Source organism: Pelophylax lessonae (genome assembly GCF_965119305.1).
Source record: "Pelophylax lessonae genome assembly, chromosome: 6".
In the NCBI taxonomy this organism is placed as follows: Eukaryota; Metazoa; Chordata; class Amphibia; order Anura; family Ranidae; genus Pelophylax; species Pelophylax lessonae.
In genome coordinates this window covers 213,621,049-213,641,179 of record NC_138773.1, presented here as the reverse complement: position 1 = coordinate 213,641,179, position 20,131 = coordinate 213,621,049, and the positions used below count along the sequence as shown (strand labels likewise).

The following is a 20,131-nucleotide window of genomic DNA, read 5'->3' as shown; positions in this document are numbered from 1 at the left end:
CTGGAGTGTCCCCAAGACCACTGTTAGCAAAACTGCTTCACTTCATCAGGGATAAAAAAAATATTTTGAGAGCAGCACGCAGTCTTACAGAAACTAAGTTTAACAGCAACAGTATTTCTTTTTTCCCTGATTTTTCGGCAACCACCCAGAAGCAAAGAGCTACCGTTACAGCGGTTAAATGATGCCTCAGAGACAAGCAGCTTAGCTACAGCATGCTATATCCCGAGTCATCAGTAATGGTAAAGCACAATTCTTCTTTTCTTCTTCCAAAGCTTCAGACTGGCTCGAGGGTCTGGGATGCTTCCTTGGAATGACTGATGAATTGCTATATACAACTGCCAGATTCTTATATGTTTTAAGTCAAGTTTCTGTGGCTGTTTCATTTTTTTGATTCACTATAGATGTGACTTTAGATTGGAACGCACATTTGTTGTGTTTACTATTATCTCCAAAACTGCCTCAATCGTAACTCTCATTACAGCTATGTGGCTGCTTAGATCAGGGATTCCCAAACTGCGGCCCTGCAGTTGTTTAAGAACTGCAATTCCCATCATGCCTAGTCATGTATGTGAATGTCAGAGTTTTACAATGCCTCATTGGATGTGTAGTTCTACAACAGCTGCAGGGCCATACTTTGGGAATCCCTGGCTTAGATGGTTCGATCTGGGAGGACAACATTTGCGATAATATGCGATATACTATAGGATAGGACGTGGCTTAAAATCCTGAGTATCTGTTCTGGGACACCGTTTTAAATCCAAAGCAAGGAACTGCTGACAAGTCTATGGTATTTGGTAAATTTGGCTTCTGAAACACATTTATCACATGGATTTGTATACTGTATGACCAACCTCTAGCCCGACTCAGGATTAACGGTAATATTTCTAAACCTTTCATTATCCGTCGTGGTACAAGACAAGGCTGCCCGTTGTCACCACTTTTGTTCGCCTTTGATATTGAGCCCCTGGCACAACTCCTTATACTCTCCCCTGGTTTACAAGGTACCTGGATTGGCTCTTTGGATGAACACTGTATGCAGACAATATGCTGCTTTATTTGTCTAACCCTTGCAATACAATCCCTAGAATACCACAAATGATCACTGGTTTTGGAGATTTTTGTAGATTTAGGGTCAATTGGACTAAGCCAAGTGCACTCTCTGTGGACCCCTCCATTTATTTTACTCTCCCAACAGACTGTCCCCTACAAATGACTTTCTTATTTAAATATTTAGGTTTTACAGTACAATTACAAGTGTCTACATATGTAGCAAACAATCGCCTACCTTGCATAGTCTCCTTTAGAAACAAATTAGCTAGTTGGGAAAGATTAACCCTGACCCTGATGGAAAGAGTCAATCTTTTTAAAATTTTTTTTTTTTTTTGCCAAATTTTTTATTTTTTTTAAATTGTCTGGTATATATTCCTAAAAAAAATATTTCAGGAAATTGATTCTCTCCCTTCATCATTCCTATGGAACCCTAAGAACTTTAGAATCTCCTTAGAAACTCTCCAATTTCCTACATCTCAGGGAGGTCTAACACTACCAAACTTACGGCTATACTATATGCTCACAATAACATAGGGTCTAATCATTCTGCAGTCCCAAGATAACAACTAGGAGGGCTAATTAGACCAAAAGGTATCATTTATATATATATATATATATATATATATATATATATATATATATATATATATATATATATATACACAGTGCATTGCGAAAGTATTCGGCCCCCCTTGGACTTTTTTACCTTTTGCCACATTTCAGGCTTAAAACATAAAGATATAAAACTGTAATTTTTTATTTTTTTTAAGAATTAACAACAAGTGGGGCACAATCATGAAGTGGAGCGAAATTTATTGGATGTTTCAAACTTTTTTAACAAATAAAAAACTGGAAAATTGGGCATGCAAAATTATTCAGCCCCCTTAAGTTAATACTTTGTAGCGCCACCTTTTGCTGCGATTACAGCTGTAAGTCGCTTGGGGTATGTCTCTATCAGTTTTGCACATCGAGAGACTGAAAATTTTGCCCATTCCTCCTTGCAAAACAGCTCGAGCTCAGTGAGGTTGGATGGAGAGCGTTTGTGAACAGCAGTTTTCAGTTCTTTCCACAGATTCTCGATTGGATTCAGGTCTGGACTTTGACTTGGCCATTCTAACACCTGGATATGTTTATTTGTGAACCATTCCATTGTAGATTTTGCTTTATGTTTTGGTCCTGAAGATTTTCCCATGCAAACATTTTGTCTGACAATCTTTAAAGCTGAGTGCCATCTTTTCATACACTTTACATTGTTAGCTTGGCCCAAACGTACTATGTCTCTTACTAACATGTGAGACCGCTGGATGTGTGGTATAAACTGTATTGAGCTACGGCTATATACAGCATACTGCACTGTGTTCCGGGTTTTGAGCCGAGACTTCCAGTCTTATACCTGGAACACAGTAAAGTCTATCACAGCAGTGCCCAGCCATTCAGAGTGAGCAATGCATTCTATCAATGAATAAAAGGCTTCCTAAGATTGGCCAAGTCAAAGGTTGTGACATCATCAGCCCGCCTCTCTGACTCAGCTAATCAGATGAAGCTTTGTATTCATTGATAGAATACATTTCTTACTCTGAATGATTAATCACCGCTGTGATAAACTCTACTGTGTTCCGGGTATGAGACTATAAGTCTAGGCTCGAACCTGGAAAAACACAGTGCGGTATGCGGTATGCTGTATGTAGCTGCAGCTACATACAGTTTATACCGCACATCCAGCAGCCTCCAGGTAGAGAGCTGAGTGTGCTGGAGGATTGTATGACATACATATGAATTAAAAGAGGATGTTTCTCTTTGGCAACGTTTTGTCCATCCGGAATACTGGCTTTACCTATCCAGCCTGTCAGAACTGATTCTCCTGGGTGATACGCACTGCAGGCAGATTTTATACTATTGGAGCGTTTTATCCTTCTATACTCCTGTCCAAGGCTCATGTGTAGCCTTGCTGGGAAGAGAACTGGTGGTGTATTCCTTATAGGAGCTGATCAATATTAACATCCAAAGGATCCCTATGGTGAATCTGATCATTGCCTATGTGGCCTTTCTATGGATAGAAGGTCCATAATATCAAGTTAGTGCTCCCTATATTAGAGGTGGAGGTTTCACACTACAGAGGTTTATTGTCATTGGGTGTTGAATTACTTCAAATTAACTTTCTAAAAAAGATTTTTTCACCCACTATTCACATGGACTTTATTTCTGTCACTGGTTTATATTTAATTATGTTTTATATGATAAAAGTACAGCTCTGATTTTGTTTATTTTGTATGTACTTTGTCTATATCACATGGCTGATTTGCAGCTCAGTGTAAGGTTTTACACAACTGTTATTGTTTAACATTTTTGGCATTAGCGCAGTTTCTGTACACTTATACACAGCAATTAATGGAGGTAAAGTGGGCAACAAAAAGACAGTTGTTAGTTTCTCTTAATGGAATGAGTGGATTGGAGGATAGCTAGTGGAAAAAATATCCCTCCAACCACACACTGGGGGTTGATTTACTATAGGCAAACAGACAGTGCACTTTGCAAAGTGCAGTTGCCCTCTGCAAGTGCAGTTTCTTCAGAGCTTAGTAAATGATAAGGCAGTACAACCAGCCCTCCTGTACTGGGCCTAGGCCTCATCAGTTCAAAAGGGGGGCCTGAGCACTTGCCGAGCTGGAGGCCCAGCAGTACGGCCTTATTGCTGACACTTGTGGTTTTTGTGCAGTGCTGCCGGCTTCTACTTTTCTTTTCTTCCTCTGGCTGCACTACAGGAGGATGGGTACTAGTATCTGCGCCCCCTTCCCCTCGCTGTCTGCGACCTGGGTGTGCCCCTTTCTCCCATAGTGCTGCCGTTTTCCCTCCTCTCCTCTTCCTCTGGCAGCTGCTGAGGGCACACAGACAGGCTATTTCAGGATTATGCTAAGGGGAGGGCTCACTATCCTGTATGAACACACCATCTTAAATGAAAGCAGTGAGCGTTCAGTACCGATCACTCACTGTAGGAGTGCAGATATTGCCTCCATTCAGCTATTAACTTGAATAGGTCTGTTTTAAGAGGGGTATCTTTTCTGCCATGGCTGCAAAACATAGCATTGCGGGCACTGCATTTTAGCAAAAAGACGTACGAGGCTGTACGGGGCCCCGTGATTTCTATCAGCAGCCCTGGAGCTAAGGCTTCACTTTGCAAAGAATACCCAATCACATGCAAGGAAAATAAAAAAAACAGCGTATTTGCTTGCAGATGATTGGATGATGGTAGTCAGAAGAGCTTCTCTCTCTCTCTCTCTAAGCTATAGAGCAGTAATGGCGAACCTTGGCACCCCACATGTTTTGGAACTACATTTCCCATGATGCTCATGCACTCTGCAGTGTAGCTGAGCATCATGGGGCCCCGTGATTTCTATCAGCAGCCCTGGAGCTAAGGCTTCACTTTGCAAAGAATACCCAATCACATGCAAGGAAAATAAAAAAAACTGCATTTTTGCTTGCAGATGATTGGATGATGGAAGTCAGAAGTGCTTCTCCTCACTTGCTAAGCTCTCGAGCAGTAATGGCGAACCTTGGCACCCCAGATGTTTTGGAACTACATTTCCCATGATGCTCATGCACTCTGCAGTGTAGCTGAGCATGATGGGAAATGTAGTTCCAAAACATCTGGGGTGCCAAGGTTTGCCATCACTGCTCTAGAGCAACTGCATTTTGCAAAGTATACAGTATTTTAGCTTTTAGTGAACAACCCCGCTATGCCATATTTGTTTAAAATCTCCTTATGTGATATTCTTCTGACACCATTGCACAAACACCTGTGATTGCTATTTAAATCTTGGTTACAAACCTCTTTATGAAAATTATGCAATTTAGATACAGTGGCCCTTTGAATGCAGATTAATATATGATCATCCTTTACAAACTAAACTACAGGGAGATACCCAACATAAACATAAACAATCTAAGGACATAAAAGGACCTACGGACATTATTTTGACCTAGAAATAGTGATATGGAATAATTGGTGCAAGTTTTTATTAAAACCTCCAACTCCACATTGTCTTGAAGAAGAAAAAGGGAGCTTTGAGAAGACAAAACTTATTATCACACTCTACCTTATTCTTCTGGCTAAATAAGGGCTCTGGAGGCAGCAGCTAAAGATATTTCTCAGAAGTTCCATCCAACCCTCATGAACCCTCCAAGAAAAAGCAGATATTTCCATGCTAGCCTTGCTGGAGCTGATTCCTTTCAAAGGATCCTGCTTTTTAAAAGGTACGTTCTCTTGATGTCTAGATATACCAGCCGCCTCCAGAAATAGAACTGAGAAGGACCCCTGGGGAACCTGACAAAATGAGCAGGAAAAAGCTTAAAAAAAGTAGAAACTAGAAAGGAATTAGCTGTAATAAGGCATCGCAGAATAAACACTTGAACACTGCAACACACAGAGCCATCAAGGCACAGTATTTCAGCTTTATTGAGGTGACATTTGGTGACACCGGGATAGGTTTTTGACCTCTGTTTGTTGAAATCGTTCAACATCATGGCTGGTAAATAAAGCACAGCAAGCTACATGATTTTGTATGGGAAATCTTTAAATCACATTGGGGCATATTTATAAAATAGTGAAAGTGACTTTTAGCAAATATTCACTGGTGATGAATTTATAAGTGTAATTAAAACACATGCACTTGGAAGATTTGCCTGCAGTGAATGTTTGGTGAACGTCAGATTCACTGCTTTATAAATATACCACCCTGTTAAATAGCAGACACCACAGTCAAAAAACCCCAAAAGAATTCAAACTGGTATATTGACCACTGTCTACTTGTGATGTTTTTCTTGTTGTTTATACAGTTTTATCAATGTGCTCTGTGCAACTGAGGGAGCTTCAACTCATCTTCCTAAGACATTTCTGAACTCTGTCTAACCTTTGTTGTCTAAACATTTGACCCACAACTACAACTTATGTACTATGACGTCATCGTGGCTGCAGGTACTGTAGGAGACAATGCACAATTATACGTTTTTGCTCCACCTACTCAATTATTTTTACAGCCAATGCAGGCAAAAAAACAGCAATAAAACCTGTACAGAGCATATGGCTGCATTTACAACTTCGACTCATCTTCCTGAAGCCTCATACACACACAACAAATTTCCGCCGACCGGTCGTCCGTCTTTTGTCCAGAGTGGTGTCTGTTAGTTGGAATGTGCTCTAGACTGCACACGAATTTTCCCGCACGACAGAATTCTACTTCAGAAGTGATGTCATGTGTTGGATTGCTTTGTATGTGTTCTTTCATCTCTGAGCATGCCTAGTCTTGCTCATAAGATTTTTCCCCATCGAAATCTGTACAAATGAGACGAAAATCGGACGTGTTTTGACGGTCGACAAAAATTATATAGCCTGCACACCAGGATTTTTTCGGCCGAAAAGTCGGAGTTGGTTGTCGGAAGCACCATACTAACAAGCTGAAAATCGGCAGATCGGTCGTTGGATGAAATTTCCTTGCCGAATTTCTACTCGTGTGTACGGGGCTTAATACATTTCTGAACTCTATCTAACCTTTGTTGTCTAAACATTTGACCCACAACTACAACTTATGTACTATGACGTCATCGTGGCTGCAGGTACTGTATGGAGACAATGCACAATTATACGTTTTTGCTCCACCTACTCAATTATTTTTACAGCCAATGCAGGCAAAAAAACAGCAATAAAACCTGTACAGAGCATATGGCTGCATTTACACATTGGCAAAGCGTCTTCGAGCACTTTTTGCATGTTGTTATTCACGATTCTGGTTTTTTTAAATGGCATTTTTGAGCTTTGGCTTTTTTTTTTCTAGTCAGTAGAGAGAATTATCATCTGTTGCATCATTTGTTGCTAGGTTTTTCAGCTTTTTTAACTTTTCCATCAGCTTTTATTTCTTTTTTTTTATTATTTAATTTATTATTATTATTATTTTTTGTTAGGGTAAGGGGTTAGCATTAAGGATAATTTAGGATTAGGGGTTGGGGGTTAGGATTAGGGGTTAGGGTTATGTATTTATTTATTTATTGTTTTTGTTAGGGTTAGGGTGTTAATACTACTACTGCTAATAATAATAATAATAAATGAATAAATAAATATAAAATAAATACACAAATAAATAAAAATAACCATTAATAAATAATAAATAAATACAATAAATGAAAACTATGTAAGAACATAAAATAATAATAAAATAATAATAAATACCCAAACACCCTCACCCTAACAAAAAAATAAATAAATACACATAAATACATATTTATTTTGTTCAGGTTTGGGTGTTTATTTATTATTATTCTATTATTATTATTATTATTATTATTATTATTAATTAAGGTTTGGTGGTATTTATTTATTATTATATATTATTTATTTATTTGATTTATGTTTTATTTATTTATGACTATATGTAGTTGTTTGTGTATTTTTTTTACATTTATTTATTCATATAATATTAATATTATTTTTAAATTTTTTTAATTTGAGCAGAAAATCAAAACATGCAAACAATCACGTGAATGCGCACAAAAAATGCGCAAATGGTGTGTTTCTATTCATTTCTTTGGTAAAAAAAATGTGACAAAAACTCACAAATCTGCCGAATTTGAGCTACAAAAAAAAAAGCTCCAGAATTTTTTTGAGCTTCAGGCCTTTGGCTTAAGGTGACTTGGAGTGGAGATGTGAACCAACTCAAAAAATAACAAAAAATAATTGATTTTTTTCTCCTCTAGCATTTTGGAGCTTCAAGCTACTGGCGTGTCAATCTCAAATCCCATTGCTTCCACAAGGATGTGACGATTGCACTTTCGGCCTCACCTTGTGTAGAGATTTTACAACCCGCAGGACAACAATCTAAGTCCCAGAATGACTGATAGTAATCGTCACTGGGGTGGTTACTTCCGCAGTTAGCCCTTTATGCACAAGAAGTAGCTGCCACCTGCATCTACTCTAGTCATTTTGACCTTTTAAGAAATGTTAGTGACACTTGTTGCAACACCAGACAGGGAAATAACAGAGTTTAAAATATGGTAGCTGTCTCTAAAGAGGCAAGGATTCTAACAATGCATTTAGAGACTTGGCTTATCCATTTAAAAATGTCATAACTTAATTAATAACAGTTAAGGAAAATATATTACAGACACAAACAACAGCAACAGTAAAATAAAACAAGCACTCTATCTGGTCTTGGTTCCTGTGCAGAGTCAATTTTGCTCAGAGTAAGCCGGAGTTACTGGCTCTCTCATAATGACTCATTCAGTATCCTTAACAGTTTGGATGTCAGATGTAGTGGTGGCTGGTTCTAAGTAATTCGGGGGGGGGGGCAGCAAACCAACGAACCACCCCCCTTTTGCTGACGAAGTAAGGCCGGCCGGCAGGCAGGCAGTCAGGCAAAACATCACACCATATCCCCCCCCCCAAACGGCCTGCCTACTTACCTCATTCTTCCTGCTGTCCGAGCTGGGGAGTGCTGGATGGCTGAGCTGCTGTGCTTCTTCTCCAGCCGTGTGTCTCCTCCCTCTTCCTGGCCAGTGGCCAGTAAGATCGCTTCTCCTGTTGGCTAATCGGGAAGGGAGTGTTACAACCCTCTTCCTGATTGACTGGGAGGAGAATCAGTGTGACAATAGCGAATATTTATTCGCTATTGTTATACAACTGGGTGGGCTCAGGGTACAGTGCTCTGCCCCCGAGCCCACCCTTTTTTGAAGCCTATTAGAGCCTCTGGCTCTAATCACATGCTTCAAAAAAAAAAAAAATCCCCTATTGGAATCCATTCATCCGGCACCCTGCTTGTAGGTTTGGGGGTCGGATACATGGATGGGGGGGGGGGGGGTGGCGCCCCTGCGCCCCTAATGGATGGGCCACCACTGGTCAGATGACAACTCCTGAGTTGCAAATGCAACTATAATTCCTGGAACATGAAGAGGGCAGCTAAATAAATCATATAACAATCAAAAGGAGCAAGGGGGGTGTTGAGGGAGTGTTGAAGTGTGCATGATGTCTCATTGGACATTCCATCAGATTGAAATTTAAGGACACAACACCCAAAAGTTACTGTCATAGCCAAGTTTTTACTGGCATTTCCAAAAGTTACAAAATTACAGTTTTTAAGTTCAAATTTCAATATTTAGGCTACAAACAAGTACAATATACAATTAGCAATGTGATTTAAGGTAGGTTTTGAGGCAAAAAAATATTTCATATATTATTTTCGATATAGTAAGAAGCTTAGGGGCTGGACTCAGGAGGGCAATAAATTGGAATGGGCAGACACACACACACGTGAAATTGACTCTCACAGTGACAGTGACACTGACAGCAGCACTGATGATGATGATGACACATCACTAACATGCCATGTCCCCTCCTGAGTCACAGGGACAGTCTCTCTCCATGCCAGGTGGTCCCTTCAGTCCACACCAGTCCAAACAGCACTGACAGCCCTGCTCCCGGCTTGCCTTGCTCCTGTCCTGAAGACCCACACATGAGGCTCTGGCCTCTCAGCTAGGCTCCCCTGCATAATGGCATCACACAACACGCTCAGGCACCGCCTCCGTCAGACCCTACCGCAGCCGACACTGCCTCAGGCACCGCCTCCGTCAGACCCTACCGCAGCCGACACTGCCTGAACACACTGGAGCTGTGGTCTCTGCCGGCGGTTGGCAACACTGTCCTCAACACCTGTCTTCCTAACAATAGCAATATTTTCCAGATGACCGTGTTTGACAGTCCCACAACCAACAAATTATTGCCCAGAATGAACTCACAGCTCTCTCATCTGCCTTCTGTACATTAAAGTTTAGGTATATTTGGTACCTATTTGTTTTTTATTTTATTATACATTTGGGTAGACACTTGTTATGAATGTAATTTCATCATAGCAGTTTTTTTTTAATTATCTGTAGAATCTGAGAACTAGAGATGTATGAAAATAATATTTTCAGGTCAAGAAGAGTCAAACTTTTAATTTGTATTGCTTCTAAATGGATTTACAACAGTCAAATATGAATCTCTGGCTTAATGAATGTTTACAAGCACTCTGGTGTGCCAAAACTCTGCTAATAACTGTTTAGGATGGGGCCTAATTAAACTTATTTAAAGGCTGTACAGACTCTAACTAAGTAGAGTTTCAAATTAGCTGCTGCTCTAGGTAGAGCTGCATTAACGGGACTTGAATCAACTTGAATCTGGAATTGACTATTTAAGCTAATTGTTTTGCCCCTGAATTTTTTCATAATTTATTTCCTGTTATCTTCAGCTCCATCTAGTGGCCATGATATGCATTGCCTTGCTGCTATTCCACTAGCTTTACATTTTTACATCTTTGATAGAGTAAGAGAGGGTTATAATTCCTGTCAGTTTTTTTTTTGCCATCAGCGTCTAATAGGGAAGATTTCCCTTCACTTTCTGTTCCATAGCCAAAAAAAAGGAAGTAAGAGAAAATCCCTTTAAAGTGACAGAATCCCCAGGTGTCATCAGGGTCACCAGAACTAGTGTTCCCATTGGAAGACTGTGCCCTCCTGCAGTGTTTCCAGCCTGTAGGATGAAAATCTTTTCAGCCCGGATAAGGCCCTCTTGACTTAAATGGGGCAGTATATAGGGAATCTCCATTCTTAATATATGACTCCATTAAAGTCCATGGGGAGCTAGTAGCAGGTGTGGTCCAGTGCTGAAGAGATCTATTTCCAGCATGATGGAGAAAGCTAGTGGAGGAGACCATGGGTCTGTAACTAAGATGACTAAGCATTGTCCTGAAAGTACATTCTACAACACTGTGATCTTGCTTTCCATGTAGCACATTCAACATATAACAAATAACAGACTTTTATAGTCAAAGCTAAATAGTGGAAAACTTTTTCAATTTCTGTGCATGACCTGATGCTTTTAATTGCAAAGATTAACATGTAGAAGTGCATGCGAGGTGCGAATCGATGCTTTATTGATGAAGCACTTTGCTGTGGACAGATTGCTTGTACATAATTGATTATGTGAATGATAATACAAACAGATTAGTCTGATGAGAGGAGACATTCTGTTTCCCCTCTACTTTTATCTCATTTCAAAATGTGAAGATGTGTAAATAACATCGATTTATTTAGATACTTTAAAATAATTAAGACAAACATTTATCGGATTTTCATTGTGTGCATATACAATTTTAGCTGTAATGAATAAAAATCAAACATAATTAATGAGAGCAGAAATTCATTTTAAAATATAAAGTGGACTTTCAGCAAAGACCCTTTCAGGCTCTAATGTCGGCATTACAGTGGGTGGTTGGGGGGCAGGGAAACCGCTGCTCAGCCACCTGTTTTTACAAGAATTCATCGCCAGTGTGAAAGAGCCCTTAACCTCTTCTGGACCAGAAGATTTTTCTGCTTAATGACCAGGCCCTATTTTGCGATTCAGCACTGTATGACCTTAACGGACAATTGCACGGTCGTGCAAAGCTGTACCCAAATAAAATTGACTTCTTTTTTTTCCAACAAATAGAGCTTTCTTTTGGTGGTATTTGATCACCTGTGCGATTTTTATTTTTTGCGCTATAAACAAAAAAAGAGCGACAATTTTGAAAAAAAAAAACAATATTTTTCACATTCTGCTATATGACATTCCCCCCAAAAATTTAAAAATCAAAATTTTTCAGCATTTAGGCCTCTTTGTTTTTGGTAAAAAAAAACGCAATAAGCGTATTTTGATTGGTTTGCGCAAAACTTAAGCAAGGACTCATAATCCTTAGAAGGAAGATAAGTGTCCTCAAGTTTCTATTTACCATTGCTGCAGTATTCCACAGTTACCCTTTACCCATCCAAGTTCCAGTTAATCTGCAATAAACTTTAAAAAGAATACCCCTAGACCACATGTGTCAAACATAGGGCCCGCGGGCGGAATCTGGCCCTCCGAGCCATTTCATCTGGCCCTCGCACCTTCATCTCCACCTCCCCTGGTCTCAGCATTCAGTAGACTCCAGCAGCTGACTCCAGCCCTCCTATGGTCCTCCCCCAGACCCTGCACTTTCTGCTTCCCACCTCTGCCCCCAGCTTCTTCTTGGCAGCAGCACAAGGGAGGGGGGTGCACTGTGATGTAAGAGAGATTTCTTGACTTTTTATGATGGAGGGCTACAGATAGAACCAGGTCTTTGAGGGTGACTATAATGCTGATGCGGCCCTAGATGAAATTGAGTTGGACACCCCTGTCCTAGACTGTTTATTGACTGGATAAGTGTTGGTTGCTGTGTGCCTGGCTGCCTCTGCACTGAATAGGAGTGAACCTGGGCAAAATTCTAACAGCCCATGCGGGAGTAGGTGCTACAGAAATATCAAATGGCAGGCACTTACAGTGACTTCACCTAGAACCAAACATATAACTGAAGTACCACTTCTGGATGGAGTGAGCCTTTAAAACAATTATTAAACATCATGAAGCATCATGAAGCATGTTCATTTTAATGCCTTTGTAAAAGCTCATACTATTTTAATAAAACCCCCAAAAATTTACAGTATTTTATGACACATACAAACAACCCCACACAGTATATTTTTTCAAATCTGAAACGTGTTTTACACAATGGCACTATGGTGATCAATGTAATCAATATGCCTGACATTCCAATCTATCAGTGGCGGCTGGTGCTCAGAAATTTTTTTTTTTGGGGGGGGGGGCATTTTGACTTTGAGGTCACAAAAGTGTGAAAGGGGCCTTCAGTAATCAAAGTATAGTGTGCCCCCATTCAATGCAGAGTTACCACAGCATGCCCCCATCAATGCAGAGTTACCACAGCATGCCCCCCATTCAATGCAGAGTTACCACAGCATGCCCCCCATTCAATGCAGAGTTACCACAGCGTGCCCCCATTCAATGCAGAGTTACCACAGTGCGCCCCCTTTCAATGCAGAGTTACCACAGCGTGCCCCCATTCAATGCAGAGTTACCACAGCGTGCCCTCATTCAATGCAGAGTTACCACAGCGTGCCCCCTTTCAATGCAGAGTTAGAACAGCGTGCCCCCATTCAATGCAGAGTTAGCACAGCGTGCCCCCATTCAATGCAGAGTTAGCACAGAGTGCCCCCATTCAATGCAGAGTTAGCACATCGTGCCCCCATTCCATGCAGAGTTAGCACAGCGTGCCCCCATTCAATGCAGAGTTAGCACAGCGTGCCCCCATTCAATGCAGAGTTAGCACAGCGTGCCCCCATTCAATGAAGAGTTAGCACAGCGTGTCCCCATTCAATGCAGAGTTAGCACAGCGTGCCCCATTCAATGCAGAGTTAGCACAGCGTGCCCCCATACAATACAGAGTTATCACAGCGTGCCCCCTTTCAATGCAGAGTTAGCACAGCGTGCACCCTTTCAATGCAGATTTAGCACAGTGTGCCCCCTTTCAATGCAGAGTTAGCACAGCGTGCCCCCTTTCAATGCTGAGTTAGCACAGCGTGCCCCCTTTCAATGCAGAGTTACCACAGCGTGCAGAGAGACCAGACAGTGCACTTACCTGGTGCAGCGGTGGCTTCTCCTCAGTCCTCCGCATCTCCCGAGTCCTCCTCCTTGGCCAATCGCAATGGTTCGCCTTTCGGCTAATCAGGAAACGGGTCTCGGACCTGCTTCCTGATTGGCCAGGAGGAGGATCCGTGTGATAATAGTGAATATTCATTCGTTATTGTCACACAATGGGTGGGCCCGGGGCGCACTGCTCTGCTCCCCCGGGTCCACCCTTTTCTGAAGCCTATTAGAGCCTTTGGCTCTAATCACGTGCTTCAGAAGAAAAAAAAACCCATTGAACTCCTTACGCCCCTGCGTCCCCAATGCACCGGCTGTCACATTTGGCACCTTTTGGAGGGGAGGGGGGGGGAACGGGTACCTGGTTTTGACAGGTACCAGCTCCCACTTCTGGCTGTCTTTCCCGTTGCAAACTCAATGGCCGTAAACAATACAGGGATCCATATGATAAGAGAACAAAGGGACCATAGTGTAAAACCATAAACACTGGGTACTTTATTAAAATAAATAAGTTACACTAACATATGAATCAGCATATGCACGCATGAATAAGTAAATTCCTCCATAAGTCGGGTGATCAATCCGGGCAGCGGAGGACCAAGATACCGTTCCAATTAGGCATAGCTTTCTGTGCCTCACAGCGTGTAGCTCACACACAGGCACAGCGTGATTGAATTACTTCCGGGTGTCCAGATCAGCGGGGGGCATGTCAAATGTCACTCAATGCCATACAGCCGATCATCCGACATGTTTCGTCCTACTGGGGGTGTGTGTCCAGTATTGGATCCCTGTATTGTTTACGGCCATTGAGGAACACCCCCGTGTACAGCTGGCTATGAAATTGATTTAACACGCTGTTGTTTACCAGGCATCTGGTAAGTGTTTACCCCTTAGGGTGTTATCACCTTTCCCCTTCACGAGGTGTGGTGGCCGGCTCATACATAGGTTCGAATTGGAGGACTGTCACTAAGAGGACTTTTCTACAGTTATATCACTTTGCACTTTTACTACAATTCTTCAGTTCATTCTGGGAGTTTGTTTGATGCGCTACATGTGTTTCTGTATATTGGAATATTCATTGTTTTATATGCTCTGCATATTGATCAGTAAGGGAAAAATACAGAAACTTTAGTTGCTGGTGAGAATTTGTGCGTGTATACTCGCAAATATGCGTAAATATGCACCATACTCACAAATACTATGCTTCCTGCTTGTGTGTGCACACTCGCAAATACTCACAAGTGATATACAGCTCATCCTCAGGTTCTTTCTGCCCAGAATGTCTGATGCTCATACATCAGTACATATATCCTATCACTTCCTGTAACTCTGAACCACTATTATCAGGACAGGAAGTGACACAGCAAAAAAAGAAAAAAACCCAATAAAACAGAAAAAAAATAAAGAGGTTACATTGTTATGCTGGCCATACGCTTAGGGTCCTTTCACACCGACAGACTCCGTTCTGCTCAACGGGGGATCGATCCCACAGAACGGAGACGGAGCTGTCAGATCCCCGCTGTCCTCTATGGGAGAATTAGATGAGAACGGACCGCCTATGGAAAATAGGGTTTCCATCTGTCCAGATTTGACGGACAGGATCAGATCGGATGGCAGCGGGTGTCAGCGGAGATGTCTCCACTGACATCAACTGCCCCATAGGGATGCATGGGGCATCCGATCAGGTCCGCCTGAAAAACTGACAAGCGGATCTGATCAGACCATATGTGTGAAAGGGGCCTAAAACAAAAGAAGTGTCCAAATGACCAAATTTCGGCTGATTTTTCGTATAGTGTATGTAGGGTAGCCACCTCATCCCTTTAAACCAGGACATACATTATTTATACTGTACAGGTTCTGTGGCTGATTAAGGTGGTAATAAACTCACTCACTAATTATATTAGCCTCAGAACCTGTGTAATTAATATGTGTCCTGCTTTAAAGGGATGAGGTGGCTACCCTACATACACTATATGAAAAATCAGCCGAAATTTGGTCATTTGGACAGTTCTTTTGTTTTTCAGCCAGTTAAAGGGCACAAATCGGTAATCCGTTGTGACATTTTTGATCCGAAAAAATGAAGGACAAGTTTGGAAATTTTCTGCCGAACGAACGATAAATTGAAAGGTTAATGTGTTTCTCATCCAAACTGTTTGCACTAGGTATATGTGAAAAAACAAACAAAAAACTGATTAATTTATGTCCATTGAACGATTTATCGGTCATTACATGATGGCACGATCGTTTGCTCTCACGGCCGAGTGTTCGTTTTTTCGAAAATGAGTTTGAACGATTTTTCGTATAGTGTATCCCATTAATCCCACTCTGTTGAGTTGAAATAAAGGTTTGGTCTGGAAATGGGCTTTAATGCCGATCAAAGTGAGCTTCTGCTTTTATGTGGTTCGGCAGTCCAATGCTGTGTAGAGCTGATAAGCAGCTTTAGTCAGGTGTAGAGAAGCGCAGTGTGATGACTGCTCTCCATGCAGCTGCTATAGCTGGGAATATGCAGCCTCTAGCTTATGCACTTAGATTTTATTTGGCTGCTTTGCAGCTGTCATATCTTTGCCTGAATATAGCTTATTTGATCAGCTGAAGACACCTTTCATTTGCTGCTGATGATGGACAGGTAACATAATCATTTCTATGCTTAACTTTTATCTGGAGCATGTTAGTGTTCAACTACGATAACATTATTCCCAATGATGTGTTTACATTTGTGTGCCGGAGCAGATGAATGTACTTCAAGGCTGTCTAAGGACTCCTGGTGTTTATCATGTAGTCTGAGATGCTTTAATCATTTCATCTATACTGTAGAATGTATGAACAAAGTAGACATCCATCTCTTATGTAAGGTAACTTCATGGCAGAGTTTTCCAATTAAATATGGCAACATTTAAATGCAATACACAGGAGTTAAAATCACCCTCACATATACTGTATTAGACATGTTGTAAACAAGAAGCTCTGGGTGGATTGGCAGCGTTGAGAGGAAAGCAAACAAAAAGGCCAAGAGGAGAGAAGTGGGTGCTTGATGGAGAAGCATATTTTTGAGCAATACCCAAACCACACTTCCATCATTCCCTCCCACCCATTCCTTACTAAAAAAAATAAATAAAAACAGTAACTGTTTTTTCTTAGCTAGATTTGCCATTTGTCTCCCTCACTGGTGATTCTTCTAGGTGTGGAGACCAGTTATCCAATGCTGCAGTATGTGCCTACATTTAGTGGTCCCCTCTGGAGCCTGAGAGGATCTGCTGGACAGTCAAAAGGAAGTGTCCATGTCACTTAGGCCGAGACCTGCTGGATACCTGAAAAAGGACCCTCCTCCACTGCTGTAAAAAAGATAGAAGATCTAGCACCTGGTGTATCATGTGACCAAATATTTAGTTAGGAGGTATCTATATGGCACACCTTAAAGTAGAACTATAGGCAAAACTTTTTTTTTTTTCATTTCAGAAAGAAGAAGAGAGGGTTATAACTAAAGAATCGACCGATTATCGGCAAAGCCGATATATCGGGGGCTGATATGCTCTTTTCCCCTACCAAGGTGACCGATATTGCCGATATTTCACGAAAGTGCTTGTACCGGAGTGATGCCTGCAGCTAGAGGCATCACCCTGGTACCGGTGTCCATAGCTGACTGTCGGCTGTCTTGTAATGACAACCGATGCGGCTGAGAAGCCGCTCGGCTATCATTACAAGGAGAGGGAGGGGACGTTCCTACCTCCCTCCGCCTTCCGCAGCTCGCCCGGGTCTCCCGTCCCACCGGGGAGATCCGGGCAACCAGACTGCACGGCCGCTGAAGTAAACAGGACAAACAGAGAGGGCGAATCTCCCTAATAGGGGTTCAGGCAGCAATAAAAACCTAATAGGTGTTTCAATCCATCTCCACTCTATCCAAAACTAAAAAAACAAGTTTTGCCTTTAGTTATACTTTAAGTGCCTACCAAGCCCTTTGTTTTAGATACATACAGTGTAACAGGGGCACAGTGTAACTACAGTGTAACTAGAAACTGCACTGTAATTTGGTTTTGTCACTTGGCTGGTGTCTTATGCAAAAACATGGTGTGTGCCCATGACTGCCTGGGCTCACAAAAAGCAGGTTGGATGACGCTGGCTATCATTTAACTTCAGTAGTGCAGGGAATGACACTAACCATTGGCTGAACTACTAGGGTTGCAAAGGTCGCACTTGTGACTGGGCCCCGGGGTTCTGCCACCGTCAGGAGCCCAAGAAGGAAAGGGCATTGTGACGGAAGTAAAGGCCCTGGGATCAGTGGGAAGGGCCTGGGGACCGATGGAAATGGCCTTGAGGGTCAGGGAGGCCCTTCATGGTTTCTTGCATCAGGGCCCCAAAGATTTTTAGTTACACCTCTGACACTAACATCATGTCACCACTGCTCTTTGACATGGTGATGCACACTCAGGACAGGAGATGTGCCCATGACAACTCACGAGGGCTCACAGAAAAAAGGTTGAATGACATTGGCCATCAACATATTTAGATGGGGACCACCAATTGGTGGAAAATTGGAGGAAAGCCTTGGAGAGAAGGTCAGTATAGCAGTGAGAAATGTATGTTTTGTTAAATGCTTGTGGATTTTGTTTTTATTTTACCATTTGTAAAAGTGGAGATTTGCTTTAATGTGGTCCATGAAGTCTCTGGACGAAATAGAGGTTCATAAAAATGTTGTTCCTGCATTTGAATTGGAACCATTTATAATTTTTATATTACATCTAAACTTGATGTACAGCATAAATGTATTGGTGGTAGCCTACCAAAAAGTGTGCAGCTCTATATATGTGACACATCTCTTATTAATGTGATACTAAGCTGTCAGTGTACAGTATAAGTGGTCAGGCAATTGACAAGGTAGCAACTACTAGATTGTAGATGACCTCAGAACCCATGGTCTGTGAGTAAAGTTAAATAAGGGGCCAAAAATAAGTCTTCCCTTAAGTAAGCTGATCCAGTTATCACAATTTTTAAAGTCCAATCCTGGCTGTTTTTCTTAAAATGTTATTTCAATAACCAGGAGCCAAAAGAAGATTGTACTGTGTTAACCAGAAGCAAATACGTTGGTTGAAAAGAACTGTTAAATTTGTGTAGCACTGCCCCCTAGGGAGCTGCTGAAGATTGCACTTTAAGGATTCCCCTGGGTTACCCGTAGCAACTGGTTGCAGAAACTTACCACTCTAAGTTCTTACTTCAGTCAAAGATCAGTCCAGGAATGTTGTTTTTGTGGTTTTATTGTTATTGGGATGGGAGAAGGGATGAGTGGGATACTCCAACTGTTAACTATTCACAATGCTGAGGACTCTAAACTTGAGTATGCGGCAAGGCCACTGCTTCATCCTGCCACTTGAATGAAGATGAGGTAAGTGCTTTCATGACATTTCTCTTTAGGACACTCCCCTAGTAGCCCTTTTCTCTCTGGGCTTGCTGACACCCGTCCACTAACTCTACACTCCGGAGTGGTCCCCTTCCTGGGCAGACTCATGGGCAAGTTCCTCTGTACTCACGAACACTGTTATTCCAATACAGCTGTGCCCCAACTCCTGTAGTCAGCTTCTCCTGGGCCTCTGGGTTAAGTCTCATGCCCCTGGTACACCAGGCCAACTGCCTGTGACCACCACCAACTGTTGAAGAAGAGGCAGCCGCCACCCTCCTTCTGGGATCTGGCTTCCCACCCAAGGACCTCTACCACATGTACCCGTGACTTTTTTTTACCCTGTCCCATAATGCACCACTATTTGTGCCAACCCCTGGGACAGTACTAAAAGCCTGTGTGTCACTGGTCAGGTTTCCTCCAGCCTCCAACGCGCCTCCCCATTGGATCAGCTAGGGACACTCACTGAGACCAGATGAATCACACACTGGGCATGCTTAGTAGACCTAACTATCAATCCTGCTCCCTGATAAGCAGAGTGCACATATGTTTTACCTGCTGCTCTTCTGGTAAGCAGAGAGAGCATACAACGACACTCTCTTACCTAGCACCTGACTAGGAGGGTGCTACATCTGTAATTGTTAATGAAGCATATTTAGTACATCAGGCCTGCTTTACCAAGATAAGATGAGAAAAAATGTACACATTATAAAAAAAAAACACAAAGGGGACAGTAATTGTGTACTGAATGAATTCTTGGTTTTCTAGCTAAACTTGCGCAGCATATTAAAAGGTATTTCTATGACTATAAATTAAAAGCTAACCAACTAGGAAAATTATGGGGCTGAGGGTTAAAAGTGAAGATTTTTTGCAAAGTCACTGTGCTAGGGCAGTAAGACAACCTTCCCCGAACTCAGCCATGCAGTGGTACATATGAATGTATCAATGGTAAACAGACTTCAAAAATGAATATGATAGAAAAATCTGGGACCAAAAACATATACAGTAGATATAATTAATGCAATATACAGTAACAAGTGTTGACTTGTAGTGAGGACTTGTGACACCAGAGGAAATAGGCTTCTTTGAAGTAAATTACATAGGCCAGAGATTTAATATGATGCAGATAATGAGCATGTATTATCTTTAAATGTTATCCTTTTGAAACAAATGTCTCTATGTTTAGC

General features: G+C 41.7%; 1 protein-coding gene across 1 annotated transcript in view; it reads left to right on the top strand.

Annotated features, from left to right (window-relative positions):
- Nucleotides 1–20,131, top strand: part of TSPEAR (thrombospondin type laminin G domain and EAR repeats) — a 208,808-nt gene that overhangs the window by 44,033 nt on the left and 144,644 nt on the right. The window lies entirely within an intron of this gene.